The sequence below is a fragment of the Lissotriton helveticus genome, chromosome 1_1, assembly GCF_964261635.1.
Source record: "Lissotriton helveticus chromosome 1_1, aLisHel1.1, whole genome shotgun sequence".
NCBI classification, from domain to species: domain Eukaryota; kingdom Metazoa; phylum Chordata; class Amphibia; order Caudata; family Salamandridae; genus Lissotriton; species Lissotriton helveticus.
The window spans coordinates 1,673,581,917-1,673,604,536 of NC_136057.1; the positions used below are offsets into that span (position 1 = coordinate 1,673,581,917).

Genomic DNA, 22,620 nt, shown 5'->3' on the forward strand with positions numbered 1-22,620 from the left:
CATTGTACAAATGGTGATACTCCATTCAGCGTTTGTTCTAATTGTTAGGTTGAATACTAAAAGATTGCAAAGGCATATTGGGGTCATGCTGAAACCTTACCTACAAATGCATTCCACCCATTGTGTACCATCAGCTTTGTGTTTTGTAACTAATATATGCTTGCTTTATATTCGCTGGCTTTATTAGTTTTAGCCCGCCCAGAATGTCTTTGTCCCTCACCTGATGCATAGCCTATTTATCACCTCTCTGATTGGCTCCTTGTATTCCTCCACAAATGCTTGGTTTCTGGGAACTGTTTTAGGTCTCAAAAATGACAGAGCATGCCCGGTCTCTTTAGACTTTTTGTGTACAATTAGGAGCTTGCAACTCAACTCACTGCCACTTTGACTTAAAACGCAACATGTTACCCTATTTTAAACACAATGTACTTTCATGGCTATTTACAAAGCACGTATTTTGGAAGCATAAGCATTTTTATATTCCTCTTTTCTCATCTGGAACAGCCAGGACACAATTAGAAGAACCCTCCAATATGATTATTTTATCAGCAACACTTACTGTGCAAGTTTCAACAAAGGGGTGGGGGGGCTTTCTCAAAACGTTTGTAATAGCATTGCTACCTTATCTGACTGAGCCCATTCCTAATGTTTACAGATAAGAGACTAAAGGAATTAGGAGATTGTGAGGCCTAACATTCTATTTCATTGCAATTCAATAATTAAGTTACTTCGTTTGAACTCTCGACTCACCAAAGGTAGCGATAGCAAGCAGAGAAGGCTAACTCCGGGGTGCAGTACATGGATAACGACTAAGATAAATAATAACACAGTATCGTAAAATATGTTTCTCTTCTAGAAGTCAGGGGTATAATATAGAGGGTAGTATGGAATGAAACCCTCAAAAAAACTCCACGACTTACAATCCACGCCATGTGGATTGTGAGTAATGGAGTGGTGAGTCGCTCCACTCACACATCACCTTACATTCACCTCTCCCCTGACCCCCAACCTGCTGACATTAATGCGGCCATTGGCCACACCACAGATTATATTTTTAAATGTTTGCTAGTACCCATGGTGTACAACATCACTGCAAACCATTGGGAGAGGCCATAGGTCCCAAATGCGAGACCCATTGGCCTTGCCAATGCTTGTTTACACACGTTGCCCTTAACAGATAGCCAATCCAACAGTTAGATGCCGTCAATTATATTTGTGGCCAGTTGGTGGATCCCATTGTCTAGAATAGGAAATTAAGGAATTTACTCGGAATTCTTCAAAAGCCCGAAAATCAACACTTTCATATTAATTATGTAACCTTAGAACTGCACAACGAGGTGTCCTGTGAGTATCCTGATTACATATTTAAGCACACAAATCAACAGACAAGTCATAGTTCCAGAGATCATTTTTGTAAGGCATCCTGCAAAGGACATTACAGGAGAGAGTACAAAAAGAGGTACTTAGGGAGACAGAAATGATGGGGAGCGCGGTCTTCTTTATGTTGCCCAGCAACACTCTCTAGCATTTTTGGCAGCATGGCTCTGACACCATCAGGGTGTGTTCCGATTTCCTTTAGACATCCTGGGGTGGATGCGGCCACAAGGATTTGGACTGAGTTCAGAGGTACATAACGTCTTTGCTGCTGTCCTGTGGGTGATGTGTGGGTGTGGACTTGGGAGTGAGGGGGCCCACTGTCACGGCTCTGAGCTGGCCCTAAAGGCTGCATATAGGGGAAGACGTGAGAGGGTATACACAGGCTCACTGAATGTACTAGACTTTAGGGTCACTCCGTCGCTGGACAGGTCTTTCACTCGTAGGATGACAGTGATTTTCATTACTATTTGTCGGGTAGGTGGGTTGTTTTGTTCTCCGAGGATATTTGGGAGAGTCTTTCAGGTGTCTCAAAGGCTGGGCAACTAGAGATTCTCATAAGCCTGGGGAAACAGGGGCGAGTGGCCAAAACTAGAGTCCAAGCATGGAAGCTTGTGCTAATTGGAGCATGTCTGCACAAGAGAGGTAATGTAAGAAAAACAAGTTCTCATAATTCAAAGTGGGGAATTCAAACACCCAAACCAAAGCAGGAGTGCTCAAATCTGGCACACAGAATGAATCTATGGCCGGTGACAGTCCAGAGAGACCAAGTAGGATCTGGGATTTCAGTTGTGTTGGGTATTACAGGTTCTCTAGTGGCTTGTTGCAATGCTGAATCTTTTCAAGTTGGTTTTTGGTGAAATCTATGGATCGCACAAGTCATTGTGCAATGCCATCTAATATTTGCAGACTAGAATAAGTTATGGTACCGGGGGTCAGGCAGGCATAGAGATGTGTTTCAAGCTGACACTTGACCCTACCTGTGCTAGTAACTACAGACCTATTTCTCTTTTACCTTACCCGGTTAAGATCATCGAGCGACTGGTCAGCAGGACCTTGTCCCAGTTCCTAGAATCCAACACCAGGCTAGATGATGTACAGTTTGGTTTTCGTCCTGGACATGGAACCGAGACTGCACTGGTGAACATGTTGGACGATCTTCGACTGTGTGCGGACAAGGGAGATTCTGGCATTCTCATTCAGCTTGACCTGTCCGCCGCTTTCGACATGGTCAACCATGATATCCTGCTGACCAGACTCGGAGAAGTTGGGGTATCGGGACAGCTCTAGATTGGTTCCGTTCCTACTTATCTGGTAGATGTTAGGCGGTTTCCATCCCTCCGTATCAATCCGAGTTTTCCAACATCCATCATGGCGTTCCTCAAGGATCTGCAATCAGACTCATTGTGTTTAACATTTATATGAGACCACTGATTGATATTATAAAGACGCATGGTGTAAAATTGGTGAATTATGCTGATGATACTCAACTTTTTTTCTCCATGGAAGGTAGCCAATCCATATCATTAGAGACATTCCATGTCTGCATGCAGGACACTGCTCTCTGGTTAAAGGCAAACTCCCTTTAATTTAACAGTATAAGACTGAAGTCTTATACTGTGCTGTTAGAAAAGCTCCTCCCCCATTTCCTGATAATCTTTGGCCTTCTTCAACAACCCCACCCTTGTTCTTGCTAAATCAGTATGCAATCTGGGAGTTATGCTTGATGCTAATCTGAATCTGGAAGGACAAGTAAATAAATTGGGGAGCTGTTTCTCCCTCATCAGAGCATTGAGGAAGATCCTCCCGTTGCTGCCTATTACGGCTAGCGCCTTGGTAGTTGGAAGTATCATCCTTAGCCGGTTGGACTATTGTAACACCCTACGACTGGAGTCTCCAATATCCCTGATTGAACGCCTTCAAAGGGTCCAAACCTTCATGGCTAAACTGGCTTTGATGAAGCCACGACGCTCGTTGGGCTCTTTGGCCCTTGTAGAGCTACACTGGCTCCAAATACTGCAAATAATTCAGTTTAAATCTCTTTGCATAGTGTTTAAAGCCCTTCATGGTGCTGGACCCAAACCTTTACAGGAGAAATTGGCCTGGTATATTCCGACAATGTGTCTTTGCTCGTCCTCTGCTTACTTGGTGAGAGTTTCTAGATTTTGAAGAGCAAAATCAGGTGGTAGAGTGTTCAGCACAGTCGCCGCAAAGCTAAAGAATAAACTTCCTTAAAAATCAGACAGTCCCAGGACCTCTTGCAGTTTAGGAAAAAGGTCAAAACATGGCTGTTACCTAGAATCTGATCTCTTTGTGTTGGAGGAAGTTCACTGCCAATCCACTCCCTTTTTCCACCTGTGGGTGTTGATGTCACGTGCTATGGCGCCAAGATACCCGCCGGGTGAAAGTTGCGCTTTATAAATGTGGCATACAATACAATACAATATAAGACGATAATGGTGGTAACTGGGAAAAACAACCGGAGGAAGACAATTCTTGCGGGTCAGGTCCTGGCCTTTGTGCTTTCCTTTTACTCTACCATTGCCTGCTGTGGATCTGGGCCATCATTTTCAGGCCAGATACAACTTTCTCCTGTTGCCATACAAACAACAACTCCGTCAAAATAATCACATGACATCTCAGCTCGTGCTGGCATCCTATAACGTGAGGGCGACTCCTGTGTACTATGACAGAGGGGCAGTGGCTGCTTCCTAGATATACATGAGGTGTGACTTCTCAAACGTTGAAGGAATTGTGTGAATTTGCTAAAAGGCTGAAATTACAAATCAGAAGATTCGGATATTGTTATTCAGTAAGCAGCCTAGGATAGGCATTACGCAAGAAAGAAGAATAGACTTTACAGTGGATCATCAATCCCGCGTCAAGATCCTACGGGGGAGCCTCAGCTCCAGACAGCTAACATTCAATAGGGTGACCTAGCAAGAAACTTAAGTCAAAAACTTTTAACGGATAACGACAATGACCATATGGAAGAATGTGCCATCAGAAACCTAAGAAACCGCAACAAGGAACAAGTATTAGATGCCACTAATATGATGGACCTGTGAGTAAAATACTCATAACTGAGATATGTGTTGATCTACAGGTCACCAGTATAAATATATACATGGCAGTCTCACCATTTCGTCCTTCCGACATCAATAAATTCAGTCCCAATAAATTGGGAAGTAGCAATACCTGTTATTTATTGCAGTTAAAAACTGCATAAAAGCTATATCATTACAAGTTAAGACAAGTATCAAGGACAAGAGGTTCAGCACACACATGTTTATGAATGTATCTTTTTTGGCAGGCGAAGCCTTTGCGTGACAATGCACAATAGGACGATGCTATCTCTCCCATTTGCCGCAGGCCAGCCCTACCAAGTACAACACATCAGGCGTTAGACTAACGCATTTCAGTGTGGTGGTCCGCACCACTGCACTGAAATGCAAAGTCACGCATTATAGAACCTCCTCAGCTGCCAAGCCAGATCACTGGCTGCTAATGCATCATTTACTGACTAAAAGGAGCTGGAGTGGCAGCGATGGCATGCGCTGCTCCAAGGAGGCTTGGGGGCTGGCTGCTAATCTGCTACAATGTAACACAATGGGATTCGCGGCGCAGCAATACATTTCACTGAGATCAGCAGTCAGTGCCCATTGGCTACTATGGAGACAGTGTCAGTCAATGAGGTGAGGACATTGAATGTTAGACTTACAGTAGTAGGTGGGTCCTGCGCAAATGGGCAGCAGTTTGAGAAAGAATAACGTTTTGGCTGCTGGTAGCAATAGGATAGGATAGGATAATATTTATAAAGCGCACTTATACCCAAGGGTATGAAGGCGTTAAGCAGACAAAAACATGGCGGCCGTTATTGAGAATGAGCAGCCACCCCCATCTGGTCATGCGAAAACTGGGAGTCAAGAGGTTTTTCTGTAAGGAAGATCTCCGGAGCCTCACAGGGGTGTACCACTGGAAGAGAGTTTTCAAGTGTCATCTACCCTTACTATGCATGGCCTTGAATACCATGCTCAAAGCCTTATAGCATATACGCTTCTTGATGGGGAGATAATGCAGGGAGCGAATCCCATTCCTTGCAGATTGACACCTGGGAATTTTAAGAATCAGAAGCACCGCTTCGTTCTGTACCACCTTGATCTTGTTATGGGAGACAGCAGTGATGTTCAGGTACAGAGCGTTGCAATAGTCCAGCCGAGAGGTGACCAGAGCAATGATGATAGACTGATGCAGTTCGGCCGGAATAAAAGGTAAAACCTTTCTCAATATATAAAAACAAGCGCTCACTGTGCAGCTGACCTGTGCGTCAAAGCCCAGACCATCTTCAAAAAGGAACCCCAGATCTTTTGCTCTCTTGACCGGGACAGGGAGAGGACCACAGACTGACGCCCACCAGGAGTTTGACCAGATGGAGTTTTGCTAACCAAATACCAGCACTTCAGTCACGTCTGCGTTGATCCTCAGTGATTTGTGCTTCATCCAACAGATAATGCTGGACATACACTGATTGAACCTCTACATAACCAACTGCAGGTCATTAGAAATGGATACGATAATTTGCATATCATCCGCACATGAGAGCACCTGAAAGACAAAAGATAGCACCAGACTGGCCAATGGGGTCACATAGAGAATGAAGAGAGTGGGGCTCAAAGTTTCTCCACAAGGAAGGCTAAAGGCCTCGGCCCTAAAGCCGCCATAGCTGATGATGTGGGCTCTGTTTGACACGAAAGTTTGGAGAAGCTGCAAGGCACTCCCTGCGATTCCCACTTGCCACAAGCACTGAGTCATACGCACAGTGGAGACTTTGTTGAAATTTGCCGATAGGTCAAGCATTATCAGAACCGACACCCCGCCCTGATCAACCTGTCCACGGATACAATCAGTAGCCGCAATGAGAGCAGACTCAGTAGTATAACCAGGTCGGAACCCGTTCTGAGAGGGATCCAAGAACCCTCCATGGATTCATCAATTCTTTATTGATGAATTTCTCAAGGACCTTGGCAGGGCCGGGGAGAAGAGCGATTGGACAAAAATTCTTCAGATCTTGGGGGTCAGCACTGGGTTTTTTGAGAAGTGGTGAAACAATGACTTCCTTCCAGATGGCCGGGTAAAAACCAAATTGCAGTGTGGCATTAAACACTTTGCACAGGGAATTGGCCATTGGGTCTGGGGCCAATTTAAGTATGGAAGGCGTGCACGGATCCGATGGAGCACCCGATTTTAGGCCCAGCAAAACTTCCTTCGTTTGTTGAACGATAATCTGTAAGAAACATGGTAAAAACACTCTTCCTGGAGTCCTGTGTGAGGTCCACAAGGGCCATTTCCTCCCCTCCAAGAGGGGTAAGATCTTGAATCTTATGGACCTTGTTCTGAAAGTAGACTGCAAACTTAACACAGAAATCTTGAGAAGCGCATCTCGCGACGTGGTAATGAAATCTGCGACATGAACCCAGAGACCCCCGGTGGCTTAGTGAACCGCAGACCACGGTGGCTGGTGCAGGAGTAGGGCTTGCAATGAAGTTGAAGGTCCACAAAGGAGAATAAGTGCCAAATGGTAGCTTTATTCCACCACAGCACACACTGATAGGGTGGCTTCTGAAGCAGGAGTTCCAGCGGAAAAACCAAACGCCGTCAAACCCAGGCGAAAATCGCCAAAGTGTGGGTGCAACGGTGGGTGAAGAAGGAAGTCCCTCGCCAAATGCAAATCAAGTTGAAGGTCACACTAAACATGTTTTTGGGCCCGGGTCCGACATCAATTTTACTTTCAGAGCATTGCCGAGCTGGAGCGGTAGTAAGGCACAGCCTCGCTCTGTGACACAGACAGGCTGTGGCTGGTATGATCTTGCACCACTGCGGGGCTGGGCAGGTAGCGGCGCGGTGACCGGGGCAGTCTGCACAGCTCAGGATAATGATTTTTATTAGGGTTTAAGCTTCTAAACTAGTCTTTTTGGAACCAATGCAGGGTGCCTGGTGAGTGTTCAGTTTGAGGGGGAAAATTTCTATCTGCATGAAATCCCTTCGTATCTAGTTATGATGGAAAGGTTAGGGCTCTGCTGACTTCATGTTGTGTTCAGAGGAGCTCAACTCTTGTTCTTGGGAGGCTATTGCCCCTGAAGTGCTTCCTCTGTGGCTAGTCACGTTGCTGGGCTTTGGGAAGACTCAATCCAAGTTAGGCAGATGACGTACCACTACCGAAATCCCTTTAACATGACGGCCTCCTATACACAATACTGTATTTGCCAAAGATCACTCATGCCCTGTGAGCACACGTGCACCCACCTTTCACTACAGAACACTCCGGGTTCCTGTAGCGCATTAGCTACATCTGAGATCACTTTTACTTTGCATCTGAGCTGTATGTATGTTATGCGTCGGTGTCTTTCGAGATGGCAACTCACACAGTTGCCAAGTACCTCGTTGTGATTGTGAGTAAAAAGCGTCTTCGTGCACATCAAATGGTGCCGAGTACGAATAAGAAGGAAGCTTGTGACATACAGTAGGATCTCCCTGCAGCTGCCAGGTCAGTGAGTTACTATCAGAATTTCTTAACCCGAGGTAGAAGTTAGTTATGACCTCAGCTCTGCAGCCCTACCTTCAGACGCAATAGCCCTACTTCCAGCATTCACGTGCTCTAGACCTTCTAATTGCTAGAAAGCGGGTACCAGTACAAAGTGACTATGTCAGGTTGTCTGGTCTGCCCTTAAACAGCCAAAAGAAACGACAGGGGCCAAGGGTGCTGAGGCGAATTCATGAGACGCACTAAATACTTTTTGGGGGTCAAGGGGGTACAGCATAACATTCAGACAATGGCATACAGCGGGTTAGGAGAATTCAGAGAACAGGGCGAGGAGCTTATGTGCTTCTTGCTATTGACAGCAGTTGGTTCTTTATTACCATTGGGGCGGAGGAGGCGAATCAGCTCTGGTTCAGTGGCTAGAGCTCAACGTTTCGAAGGGAGCAGTTGCAATACTAAACTCTATTATTGGGTCGGCTCGTTCCTTCCCCAGCTCGTCCGATTTCTGGCTGTGTTCTATGTGTGCCACAGTTCCACTCTCCGGGGGCGTGGTCAATGCCCGGATCCTTTCTGCAGTGATGTGCGTACGTTGACTATAATTAATGTATGATATTAACTGCGCATGTCTGCATATGTGCACAGAACTTTAATAAAGTACTGCCTCAGAAAGACTTCTTTAATGTTTGATATCGTTGTTACACATTTGTTTAACAGTACGACCAAGTTACAAGGTTAGAGCCCTTTCATTTCTGGTGCTTTGCAGCACTTTTAGGAACTTCTTAGTTTCGCGTTGCTCAAATTTGTAACATTTGCGATATTTATATGTTTACCTCGTCTTCATTGCTTGATTTTGCTCTTGAGAAAGTGCCACTCACAGTTGTTGAAATGTCACTCATAATTACACAGAATTTATGAAAATATTACATATAGCAATCTGAAACCTTGGCAGCTATGGTAGACATGTTGCCCTCCTCCATCACCTCTATCAGCAATAGAGGAACTATGGTGATATATGTAGTCACAAGGCAGACTGCAAGAATATTTGGATCTACTGACACAAACCTTCCGGGCTGGTCACTTGGAGTCCCTGCAGCCTGTGATTAATTTGAGTCGATGGCTGCAGGTGGGACTCACTGGTACTCATTTTTGGGAACTGGCACTTAATTTTTCTCAATAAACTTTGTTCCAGAACAAAAGAGAAAAACAAAAATGGGGGAAAGTAGAAGCCAAAGACAGGCTAAAAAAATGTGACAGTGAAAAAGCAGGGATGAAAAAGAACCTGCGAGAGTGAGATAAAGGCAGGGAGTCTTTGGGGATGGATGAAGAGGCAAGATGTGGAATCAAGACGTTGGAACCCCGGCATTCAACAGTGCCGGCCGTGGGCTTATAGGAAAAACCCAGTAACATATTCTCTGTTGAAATGATCCACAGCCCTGTTCAGCATACCCTGCCTTGCGTACGTTCCCAAGGGCCTTCATCAGGAAAGACAACCAAACAGGGCAGACCACTCGCCGAAGAGTCACAGAGCCCATTCATAGCCACATTCAGTTTCACATAAAAGAATCAGGAGTAAAGCTGGGTCAACGTACATTACCCTTGAGATTTAAATAGCCCTCCGTTGCTACCCCAATGTTGGAACCCAAAGTTCAGCATCATACTAGTTGGATAAGCAACTCCACAACCCGCAGCGTCCTCGGAATAGGGCGACGAACAAACAGCTCTGCTTAGACTTTTCAATCATGAGGCAGTGTGGCTCTGCTGGGTCAGACAAGAACGCACACACAGCTCTATACAATCACCTCCGTTCTGATGCACGCTATACCCTTTGGTTGCAAGCACCTCAATTCTCTGGTGGCGAGGCTACTACTGTTCCGATGGCAGGATGCACACATAATTTTGTCAAAGACCACAATCCTTGTCTGTAGCACCCTGCGGTAGTCCCAACACATACTCCACTCTGCCAACGGACCTTAATCTTGACCTGAATTCCAGCACTGGAGCACAAACTTAGCTCTTCAGTGTATCATGAACCTCGAACTGCCACGCCCTTCCCTGTTTTGACCACACTCTGAGCCAGAGGGCCTCATAGGAGAGTGCAGAAAATGGCGCTCCACCCAGAGAGTGCTGAAAATGGCGCTAAACACAAGCTGGGTCTGTAGCTTCCTCTTCGGGAGGATTAACATCTTTAAACAAGGTGTAGGTCTGGCATATAACTAAAACTGCATCATCGGTGCCTTGAGAGTTTAGGTATAATTATGCATGCACCCTGTCAGTCATTGTTGCCCTCATGCAACCACTCATCCACCCACTGATTCTTCGATTCGTCCACTTACGCATCCACAAAAACCCCACAAACTCAACAAGCATATACAAGATAAATAAAAGGAGGAAAAAAAGAAAACATGTTGCCACTAAACCTGGTGAGCGCATGCTTGCAATATTAAACATAGCAGCAGAAGGCCATCTTGCTAAGATATTGTGTAATTGTTTTGAAGTTCCAAAATACCTGCCAATTTAAACTAATTGGTTACTTTAGAGCTGTAAAACAATGATACACTATTTACAATCCAAATCCAAATGTACCATTTAACTAGAATTACCAGTAAACATTTTGATGGTTGGGCCATACTGGAATAGAATTGTGCCCAGTGCATCATTGTTATACAAATTCAAGATGGCCGGCATGACACTTCTAAGCATAGCAGCAATTTTGTAGGAGTGGAAAAAGGATACACTCCAGATAAAATATTCCAAAATGGCATCCCTGATAAGACGCAGTGGCTGCATGGGATCCATGTAACACAAACCAGTCTCCAGACTTTGATACAGTGTAATAACAATCTACTGTTAAAAGCCTACTGACTTTAACACAAGCTTTTCACAATAAATTAGGGATGTCTACAATTTTTTCATAACTTTTCACAATAAACTGATTAGACCTATAGCATCTGACTTAACTTTTCCTAATTAGCTAACACAGCCTACAGCCTTATCATTGGATTGGTACTATAAACAACTTAGTCCTACTAAACCGAGTCTAAACTTTCCCACAAGGTTACCATCAAGGAATGCAGTCATAAAATTACAAATACAAAATTGAAGTTGACAAAACAATAAATTATACCTTTTAAAAGCGCCTAACAAGGATACTTTAACCCAAGGTTATGTAAGGGGGGATAACCAACCCTCTTCCCTACGATGGCATTCCATATGGCAAAATGTCTGTCTACAGTGTATAATCCACCCTCAAAAGCCTATTGGCGTGTCCTAATAAATGTGTCGGGTCTACTGCCTTTGTCATAAGTTTTCATAATAAAAAGATCAAACCTCGGGCATCCGATATACATTTTCCCAATGAACTAATCAGGGCGGTAGCTATTATAACTGACTCGTCATTATAACCAACTCGGGCATACTGAATTGAATGTAAGTTTTCGCAAAAGACAACTATAAGGCATACAGGGGTAGATGTACGACCGTTTATTGCGGTCGCAAACAGGAATTTAGCCCGTTTGCGACCGCAAAATAGGTTGCTACATGTACAAACCATATTTTAAGAGTTGCTAACGTATTAGCGACTCGCAAAATATGATTTGCAACTCGCTATTAGGAAGGGGCACGCCAAGGGGGTCCCTTGCTAATAGAGGGTCTCACACCAATGTATGATTGTTTTGCAACCGCATTTGCGGTCACAAAACACTCACAGCTTACCACTCTTTTTAAAAGGGTGGTAAGCCACTCGCCCCTCCTTCCCCTTTGTCAATGGGTGCAAAGATATTTTTTAAGAGCAGGCAGTGGTCCCAGGGGTCGCAAATTGAGCTTGCCTCATGAATATTGATAAGGCATGCAATTTGTGACCCCATTGGGAATCATAAACAATGTTTGCGACATTGTTGTACATTGCATTTTGCGAGTCACAAATTGTGAGTCGCAATTTGACACGATTTGCGACTCGCTAAATGCAAGCGTCGTACATCTGCCCCACATTCACCAAATTGCAAAAATACAAAAGGACAGTTGGCAAGAGAATTATTGGTGGATGCTTCTACCTGTAGATTGCTCACCGTTTGAATTACCCCAGGGGCCAGAGTGGATCTGAACTGTTGAGAAATCTCTTGTGCGCTGGAAGGAGGCTTTGCCTCAGTCTTGATGTCTGTTACTTCCTGTACATGACATCAATTATGAAATTTCTGACCAATCGGAGCGCCAACATCAGTTCACTTTTTTCTGCGCACTTCTGGAGCTGCTCTCCGTGGATTTTATTTAATGTAAAACCCATTTTTAGGTCAAGCCTGAGTCAGTGCGCATGCGCTGCTCAGCGAGACGGCTGTAGTGGAGTATGGAGGAGAAGCCCCGCCCATTCTCCGCCCATGTTGGCATTGGCTTGTGTCAGTGTCCTTCCTAAATGGTGGCATCAGATTCTTACCTGTCTGTAAACCGTGGGACACGAGTTAAAAGGCTCCGACAGGTGACAGCTCTGGGCGACGGAACCGTGACTGGAGACATATGTGTACACAGTACAGAGTCGCGTCCCGTAGAGTCCGAGTCCACTTAGCTTGATGGGTTAGTGCACATGTTGCAGAGATCTCTGATAAATCTTCAGGTCACCAGATGAACTTCCGCCAGGGCAGACTCGGCGTTCACCTTTGTCTCACTCAGAAAGTGAGTACAATAGAACTCAGTGACACTTTCCTGATATCCCCTGGCAAAAGTGATAATACTAAGAGCCCACGTGACCCCAACAACCTGCGGACAAACATTAACAAGCGCTCGCCATTTGTCTTTTCAGACTGGGCGCCCCGACTTCCTGCTGGTGTAAAAGGTTCCTTATCTTCTTTATGGGACCATCTGGACCCATAAAGAAGATAAGAAACCTTTCACTTCAGCAGTAAGTCAAGGAACCCAATCTGAAAAGGACGGGGCTTAGAGAGAGAAAGAAACACGTCACTAGGACCTCTTCTCCAATGGCTGGCCACCGTTTAGGAGGCCAGCCAATGGAAAAGAGGGGCGGGGCTTAACCATCGTTAGTGAAGTTCACTCTGAGACATAAAATCTTGCGAGCTCGACTGCGCATGTGCGCAGTATGCCATGCGAGACCTAAAAATGAAGAAAAGAGTGTGTTGTGCAGAAACAAAACAAAAGGGTTGCCGTATTATTTGCACAAACACCATTTCTAGACAACAGAGACTGACAAACAAGTCATCTCCTCCATTTTATTGCTTACAGCTATTAGAGTTTGAGGTTTGTTACCAACAAATTTCATTGTTTGTGAGTTTATGTTTCGGGTTGAGGAGTGTTTATTTTGTTCAGGTGAGTGCCGCCAGCAAGGCTTCAGGTAGTCACCGTAGTCTTTGATGTGGGCCCTGCTCCACTGACGGCAAACAACCTTATAGGCAAGATGAAGTTTTTAAAAATAAATAAATAAATAAGGAAGGAAACAATACAACAGGATGAAGAGATTTCAAGAACTTTTTGATTTTTCAGAAGGGGACAGCAGATTTGACTGCAGGTCTAGCTGTTTACAAACCCTCAAGAATTGTTACCTTGAGTGCATGAGGCAGCCCGAGTCGCTCCCACGAGCCCGGTGTCAGAAAAGCACACACATCCCTGAGGCTAATTTACCTTTTAAGCAGAGAGGGCAAGAGAAACTGAGTCAAGAATCACTTTTTACAACTGTGTACTCTGCAGCAGTAACACAAAATGCGTTTTCAGCATTGTGTTGTTTTTCTGTTTGTGTTCTTTATTGTCCAATGGGCTTTAAGTGGAATGAGAGAACTGGGTGGTCTCTCAAAGGGGCGTGGCCAAAGTAATTAAGGGTGTTGCTTAAAAATACGGAAGCTAAAAATCTGTGCTTAGCATAATGTGCTACTGGCATTTTTCTGATTCTCTCATTGCATACAGATATAGAATACAAGTGACATTACACTTACAACAAGTCAGGGCCATTGGCTTTGCCAGTGGTTGTTAGTTGTGTAAGATTAACAAGCAACAACTATGGGTTTGCTGTATACAGGCGTGCAACCCCCATAGGGCTCAAAGGGCTTTAGCCCCCCTCCCATCGTGTGTCTCAGCCCAGGCTGAGACAGCTTCCCAGGCACACACACACACAGTTTTTGAGTTGCGGTAGGCTGGCTGTCATCTGTCTATCTTATCGCAGCCGCACCAGAGTACTTCACTGTTTTTTAGGTCTCGCCTAGCGACGCAGCGCATGCGCTGCTCACCTTGGCGAGATCTATTGTTGTCGGTTTTTCGACGGAAGGGGGACAGGATATGTGCACGTGTACAGAGGACAGGAGTTGTGCATGAGTACGCACATCTCATGTCCGCGCTCACTACGTTTGAGCAGAACGCGTGCATGGCGCGCTTTCACTCTCAAGGAGACAGCTTGTACAGGAGTTGTGCACGCGTACGCATATCTCCTGCCCCGTGCTTTTACTCTCACGGCGACAGCTTGTTCTTACCACCAGCCATCCATGTCCTTACCCCATTCCTGTCAAATCCTCCACTCACATCAGTGCCCAAGAGGCTGGTAGTGGTGGTCCATGATCAACCTCATGTTACAGACTCTGCCTCAGTACTCTAAACACATTAGAGGGATGATGCGTCCGTACAACCCACATCCAACAATATTTCCCATGCTCCCCTTTCTGCAGAGTTGCCCTCTATGCCCTTTGCTGAACTGGCACACTACTACTGCATTTTGCCTCCCACTGTGCAAAAGCCATACTTCTGTGTTAAGGCCTCACAGTGCAAGCCGAAATTACCGAGAAAAAAAGACGACAAGAGTAAGCTGAACCCACAATGACTGTGATAAAGCGGTCACTTTTATGGTGTAGGTAAAACTTGTTTTGAGATTCGCTTTATATGAAGTTGCACTTACTTGATAATCCGCTTCTAAAGAGAGGCTCCGGGCAGGCACCTCACCCTTTGAAGACTACTAGTATACATCAGGGATTTGCCCAATCGTCTTTGCCACTTCCCCTGATGTTGTTACTTCAGTCCCCATACCTGCCTTTAAGCGCCAAACAACAGCACTGAAACATTCAGCGAGAAATCCTTAGCAACTTTCTCATACAATACCAGAGTCTAACAGATTTTGTCAAGCTTGACAAAGGCTACGTGGATGAAACAGGGGAGAGGAAAATACATAAAGTAAACCTCACTTCAACCTACACATGACTGTGCTTTTTCATCAATATGCCAGAAGAAAGAGACACTAAAGTGGCGCTCAATTGTATTTCACCGGCAATGGTGATAATTTATAAGAGCACATAATACTATTGCATTTACACATGTTCAGTGTATTTGCCTTCGTTGGGCTTTCCCCGATTAAAAAACATCCCCATTTTCCGGAGTATTAGCTGACGTTAAGGTGTTCTAACATGTGATTACAATTAATGCAACACTTTGAGTGTGAACTTCTATAGTTCAGGGGATGGGAAACCTAAGAATATTGAATTTTTTTATTTTATCTAATAAACAAAACATTACCATAAATTCAACGAAATTTTAACATCCATCATCTGCGAGTTCCTTTACTGAAGGACAGGATAGATGTGTATTTAAAAGACCTAAATAGCACTTGGTCCAGCTGTCTGTCAACTGTAGTAAAAAAACCTTCGCCTAAAGCAGAGAGGATACCGACAACTTCTAAGAAGAATTTAAATCAAAGAACTGTAATATAAGTGGCCTTGTATTGTTTCATAGCTTCTTCAAGGTGTTGTACTGTTCCCTAAAGTGCAGAATCCTCTGTGGGGAAAGACCCAAAAACTGGAAAATCATTTTAAGTTTAACCAAATGCAGTCACGTGTATGTAGCCCCAATACATTTAGAAATAAAAAAGTGCTGATCCTAATATTGAAATTTAATGAGCAACACACGGAATTCAAAACTTGCACGCGTATGCAAATCTCCTGTCTGGGTGCGGCGCGTTTACGTCAGCTGCCCGTCAGCAGCGTTACTTACAAGACTGGACTAAGTAAAAGAACACAGGTCTTTGAAGGATCAGGAGCGCTACAATTAAGGTTCTGTCTTTTGGGTCTTGGACAGCTGGGAGACGCTCACCCTTCACTTAAATACCTCTCACCTGACACTCATGCACTGCTCATCATGCTCAAACATTCTGTTCATTCTACACATAGTCACTGCTTGCCCTGCATGCACACACGATTCCATACACTTCTCAGCCAGCACTCGCACCGTTAACCGTGCACCGACACTGCACTCACTTTCCTAAAAACACCTCACACCATGCAGACATACACCGTGATTTCACACTCCAGTCTATCGTAAACAGCCTGCGTGTTACATCTGAGGGTGTGGTAAGCCATTGCTGCAGAGACTTGGAGTCTGTCCTGAGCATGACGTCCATCAAAAACCTCGAGCCAGTACAAGCAGAACAGTGTTCTGTCCCTGCAGCATCCTGAGAACATTATTCTCAACAGTGAGGTCAGCGGAGTGAGGCGTTCCTTTTCAAATACCACTCCTTTATATGCCTTAGAGTGCAATTGCTCCCTACCCTGCTGGTGCCACAGCCGAGTAGCTAGCAAGCCTGTCATGAACTTAAGTCCCAAAAGCACAGCAGTAACACATGCAGCAGTTGGGCATGCTCACACAGACTGTATAGGCTGCCAAAAGGACCATGTGACGAGTCCAGCTGTCATTCACTCTCATCCCCAGCGGTCTGCCTAGCTCGAAACTGTTGCCGCACCCTCTCCACATCATGCGTGACAGCAGCAGAGGGACTGCCTGGGTCCACATTGGCTGCCACTGCCCAGTTCTAGCTTAGTGCTCGGTTTGTGTCTGACCCAAATTAAGCCATTCACAAGCAAGGTCCAGGTGGGGCACAGCCAAGACAGTGTGTGCACACCACAGAGGCACGTTCAGACTCCACAGCCAATCAGCACTTCAAAATTCTGTGCAACGCGCTAGGGTTGGCTGGGGTTCTACTTGTGTGCCAAAATCACACCCAGCGAGTCATTCTAACTGTCAGACGATTCTGATATTCTGTCAAGCCATGTGATTGGCTAATTGGATGTACTGAAATAACCAGCTAGGTCTGTGTAAGTATCAATTCGCATGCACAGATGGACATGCACTCACTTCAGTGCCTCATCTAGTCATAGGAAATCAATAGTAGTGCAGGAAGTATTAGTGCAGCATGATGGAGAGTTTAATCCCTTGCACACCACTGCATTATTACTTTGGAATGTGGCAGCCATGTTGGGTGAGGCAAGCCCTCCACCATCCAATTTGAGTGCGATATAAGTACTGTTTTAGAGGAAGCACACAACTCCTATCCAAATGAAATCATAGTCTCAGGGCAGCCAAAGTTAGCAAGCTCCTCTCTCAGTACTCCTTTTGAAAGCTTTTCTGTTTATCACATCAGGTCTAGCGACAGCTGTGCTGCCAAGTCGCACCTAAAAATTATAAAGAATGGAAAGAAAAAAGTACTGACCTGCATTTTTTGTTAGTTGAATGAACATATGTGATCAGAAAAATGCTGTCACTTGCAGTGTAGGAAAGCCAATAGCTCAAGTTGGCTTGTCTCTTGGCCCAAACTGCATTCTGTGGTTGGCAAATCGATATCTGAATGGCAGTCAGAGAGGGTTGGCACAAGGCCCCTTTCTATAAGTATATATGGTGGTTTTAGGTCGAGCCTAGGCAGTGCATGCGCTGCTCTGCAAGGCATGCTGTATTCGAGTATGTACTTGAAGCCCCGGCCATTCTCTACCTGTATTTGTCATTGGCTTGTGTTAATGTCCTTTGAAAATTATGGCTTCTGATTCGTTAATAGGCTTGTTAGTCCCTCCTTAGTACCGCCTTGTCTTCATTTGTAACCTTCCATGAGGACTGCCCCTTTTACTTCTGTTGTTACACTGTATGTCTTATCTACTGCAGGCATGACATGCTTTCCTGCAACATTCAGCGCGCCATGCGCGCCTTCACTTTCCAAGCTGCCCGGGACAATGGCAGCTGCTTCTTTGAAATGCAATAGGTATGGCATTTACAAGAGTTTGAGCTATTGGCATTATAAATGACAATGCTTTTTATTTATGTGTTAATTATCAAAACAGATAAATAAAAGGAATTGTCATTTTCAATGCCAATAGCTTAAACTCTCGCAAATGCGAGACCTATCGCATTGCAAATGCCTGTTAAAAGACCATTTACTTGTTAAAGATGCTTTGTTGTGTTTCCACCCTTTCTTAGAGCCCCAACAGCTCCACTCTGCCTGTTGCTGGAAGAATTAGCCACACTCTCCGAAATTTTTATTAGTCCCCCCCCGCCCCCCGAAATTTGGCTCTAGTTGCGCCTCTGGCTGTATATAATATTGAAAATGCTCAGTACTGAAATAAATGAGACTGTTAAAGAACTATAGCAAGTCTCTTTAAAGTTACCTCAAAGGCAGTGAAGGGTGGTACTGCTGCAAAATTAAGATCATTTTTTTCATCCTGAGGGCAAAAATGAAGAGCCCGATGGAGACCCGTCTCGGTATCTGCTTTTTAGAACTGCTGGTACTGAGCACCGACAGGACCTGGCCTGCTTAAAGCACTAGTTGTCCCTAAAATAGGGTGACAATTATTTTAAAAGCAAAAACCAGAGACATTCAACAAAAATAGAAGGACTACAATTTTATTTCAACCGGGTGCACAGCGCTGCTCGGCAGAGAATTACAGAAGAAGTAAGAACGTAAATAGAATGCAATTTCTAAATCCGTAGCATGCATGTTAATTGCATTGCTTTCTTATAACAACTGCTAACTATCCCTGCTTTGAAGAACATAAAAAGGAACCTCCCACCGTGTTCAGTCAACCAGGGCACGTGTTCGGGGTACACGCGGGTGGACGGCGTCCACCCACCCACTTTTTTCACAGGGTGGACGCAGTCCACCCTGCCAAGAAGTTGGGCCCAACTGAAAGAGATGCTGAATTAGTCCTGGTGTAATTTTCAAACACCGGGACACTTTCAGCAGCGCCTACACGTTGTTATCTGCTTTCGATCCACAACAACGTGCAGGCGGGGAGGGGGCTCTCTTATTTCAGACTCCTGCTGTGCCCATAACAGAGGCCGAATCTGAGGGGTCATCAGGCCTCCTTTTGTTCGAGTCTCCTGGCTGGCAGCAGTCAGGAGCCTCACGCCTAGAAGCAAATGCAGCAGAGGGGGAACAAAGGTTAGCACTTCACACATACTTAAAGGAGGCACCTTCTCACTTTGTTCAGGCTCTGTTTAGGAGATATGTATGCACTGTAAGAATATCAGATGTGTTGGATCTTTCCCAGTATTTGTACAACATAAATAGCATTTATATAGCACTTACTACCCCTGAGCAGGCGTTGTAATAATTTAAATATCATTATTTTTTCTTTTAAGGCACTATGACTAGAGGAAACTTTACGCTGACAAAAGCCAACACTGTTTTATGTGTTGCTACAAAAGTGGGAATATTCTGCCTAAATCAGGAGGGTTTGCAAGTATAATAGAAATGTGTTCAAATGTACTCATGATACACATGCTAAACATAATAGTGAGGGCTTAAGATCTGATGCCACTTCCTGTGATGTCACGCTCTGTGATGTCACACGCTGTGATGTTGTTCGCCACGGTGTCCCCCCACTTCTTTTTTAGGTCTCGGCTGTCGAAAGCAGCGCATGCGCTGCTCTCGGCATTCGAGAGCTTCTTAGAATCAATACAGATTCTGAAGCTCTCGGAGGCGGAGTTGAAGCCCTGCCCATCTGTTTAATTGATTAGCGTCAACTTACCTGCAAAACGCTGGCTTCTGCGTTTGCATCCAGCCTGTTAGTAGGATTCTGGGTGCTGAACAGAGGTCGCCCTGTGCCCTCTCAGTCTTTGAGCGGCTCTCCCGATACACCCGCAAAGCTCTAGGCGTTGCATGTTTTTTTTTTTTTTATTACATATGTTTGGCCGGGTGCATGTACTTTGCTTGTCTGGTAGCCTATAGCCTTTCGCGGCGCTGCGAGGGAACGGGGGGAACATAGGAGTGGTGGCGTGGCTGGATCCGCATCTTATGGTTTTGCTATTGCATTAACTTGTGTTTGAGCGCCCTCTAGTGTACCTTTTGCACTCCTTTTTACTCCCAGTAAAGTAGATATGAACGTGATCCTGGACGACACTTTCTGAACAAAAAAGCCATAAACGAGCAATTCAAATGTTGTTGTTGTTTCAGCAAAGTAAATTAGTTAAACCACTCTTATTGCCTCTCAATCACAGGCTCCATGTCACGATACATAATAAACAGGACTACTCAATTCCCGATCACCAAAACCTAATGGAAATGTATGTCACCGTCCACGAAATGGCATTGCCTTGATGGACAGCCAATGGCACCCAATGGCAAAGAATGAAAACTGTGTGGAAGGCCATAGCTGAACGGGGTTAAACCATAGCCCACTCTCTCGGTGCATCGTTTTTGGTAGTGTCTTTGAAGAATGGATGGCAGGTCGTCCAGACAGCTAAAGCTGTTTGTAGTCAGACTTCATAAAAGCACACGTGTCTGCAGGTTCTTGATTTTGCAGATGATGATGGCTTTTGATGGATATTTTTGCTCCTCTCCAGATTATCCGCAGCCTGTTCACATAGAAACCATAGCACCTGCTAATACTTAGTGATGCATGAATAATTCTCAAAGGGTCTGGTTCAGTGTTGTGACTGTGTGTTTGGCAATCAGTCAAATTGGTGATAAATCTGAATCTGCGTCTTTAAATTTAAAGCATTAACTCGCTTGCAGTAGGAACGTCAACAAAATATGAGCACAGTAGCCCCAGTTAAGTGCCTGATCACGTTTCAGGGGAATTGCTTTGAAATCAGGTCTTATGAAAGTGGAACCACCCTTCACCTTAATGTGCTGAAAACATGTCCGTTCTAGAAAGCAAGGTCGCCCACTTAGAAAAAACACATTCCTAAGCATGTTCACAGGGTTTCCAATCAGTGTGTTCTGCATAACACAAGTCATGGGATGCAATGCCAGTTCTCTCTAGGCATTTTTAACAGTAGAATAAACTCCGTTTCGGAATACCTGTTGACAAACGGTCCTGTCAGTTGACTCTTAAAGTACAAACAGTTAGGGGCCGGGGGTGGAATGTGGCTTGGACGTTCAGCTGTCACTTGCAGAATCAGGAAGCCCCGACTCCCGCACCGGACCAAATAGTCAAATGAAATCATATTGTTTTCTGTAATGCAATTTACACAATGACACTTTCCCAAAAGACGAACAAGTTTTCTTTTACCACGCAATTTTTTTTTCTTTGTATAAATTAGAGCAGTCAATACCCTGGATGAACTGACTGATAATGTCTGGGAGATTCACTGACAGGCCATTGCATCTGAAATAGCAGACCCAGCAAGCCAGGAACTGACTGCTCAAGCCATGTGGTATTTTTGGCATTGGCCTTTCTTTTTAGGTCTCGGCTGGCAAAAGCAGCGCGCGCTCTCGTCATACGCCTCCACCTCTCAATGTGGAGCCGTCAGTGCAGAGACCGAGCAGGAGTCCCAACATTCTCTGGGAAAGATGTCATCATCACTGGAAGTCCCAAATGCGCCAGGTCAAAGAGTGGAGCCCAGTGAGGTCACAGGGAATTATGAGTGAGTGCGCCTCGCGAATGATAGTGCACTTTATAGATACATATAACATAATATGTCAGTGCTTCATTTGTAAACCAGCATTGAAAATGTAATAGGTATCGCCTTTTATTAAGTTAAAGCCATTTGCTTTGCTAATAGTATTGTGTAGGAAAGCAAATGGCTTTACCTTAATTAAAGGCGAGACCTATTGCATTTTCAATGCTTGTTTAGGACTTGTGGCCTGCAGTCGACCGTCTCTAACAACCGGGACATGAGCTATATTTAACGAAATCTGCCAGGGCTGCTGGTGAAAAACCGTGACAGTCCCGGTAAATCTTGGACGCCTGGTCACCCTACCATAAAACATAGGCACTTCTGGTACCAGGCTAAACGGGTGAGGGTTTCCCGGCAGCTTTTCCTCTCCACTGCAGGGAAATGCAGAATGAGGGTCCTGTGGTAAGGGGTCTCTAAGGACTCCAGCGCCTTGCCCATTTTCATGAGCCTTGGGATGAACGGGGAACAGGGTTGATGCCCCCTGCACCGCTAGTGCTGAAGGGCATCTCCATTATGCCCCTGCCTCTCCCACCCTACTCCACCCCCTGCGGGAGTAACAGTGGGTGCGCTTCAGGGGTATTTATTCATTACACTGTGCTAATCCTTGTGTTATAAACCTAGAAGGAGAAAAGTTGTGCCGACCTGCCCGAATCCAAAACAATAACGTTCGCCTTGTAATTAATTTAAAGGCTATAACAGCATTTCGTATTTCACTATACTAATCCACCACTAATCCTTTATGGAATCTGTAGTACTGTGGTACTCACCGAAAAAGTGTGTTGACGCCTTGTCTGTGGTAGTAAAAGAAATGACAGTACAATACAAACTCTTCTGTAGGCGGATCAGCACGCTGAGCTGGCATGAATGAAGCCCTTGGTTTTATTTCACAAGAATATCCTTGGAGGTGCTGAGCTCGAAGAGCTGCTCCCACTCGGCTCAGGGTATAACCCAGAGGGCCTCCCCCCCCCCCCCCCCCCCGCTGCAGGATAGCCTTCTTTAGATACTTTGTTACTCACCAAGCAATGTGCTCATCTTCCAAGAGCTCCGCCCCGGACTGCGTAGGATAAAGTCTC

General features: G+C 45.0%; 1 protein-coding gene across 2 annotated transcripts in view; it reads right to left on the reverse strand.

The window, feature by feature from the left end:
- The window catches only part of LOC144830768 (glycoprotein-N-acetylgalactosamine 3-beta-galactosyltransferase 1-A-like), a 712,051-nt gene that overhangs the window by 540,972 nt on the left and 148,459 nt on the right, over window positions 1-22,620 (reverse strand). The window lies entirely within an intron of this gene.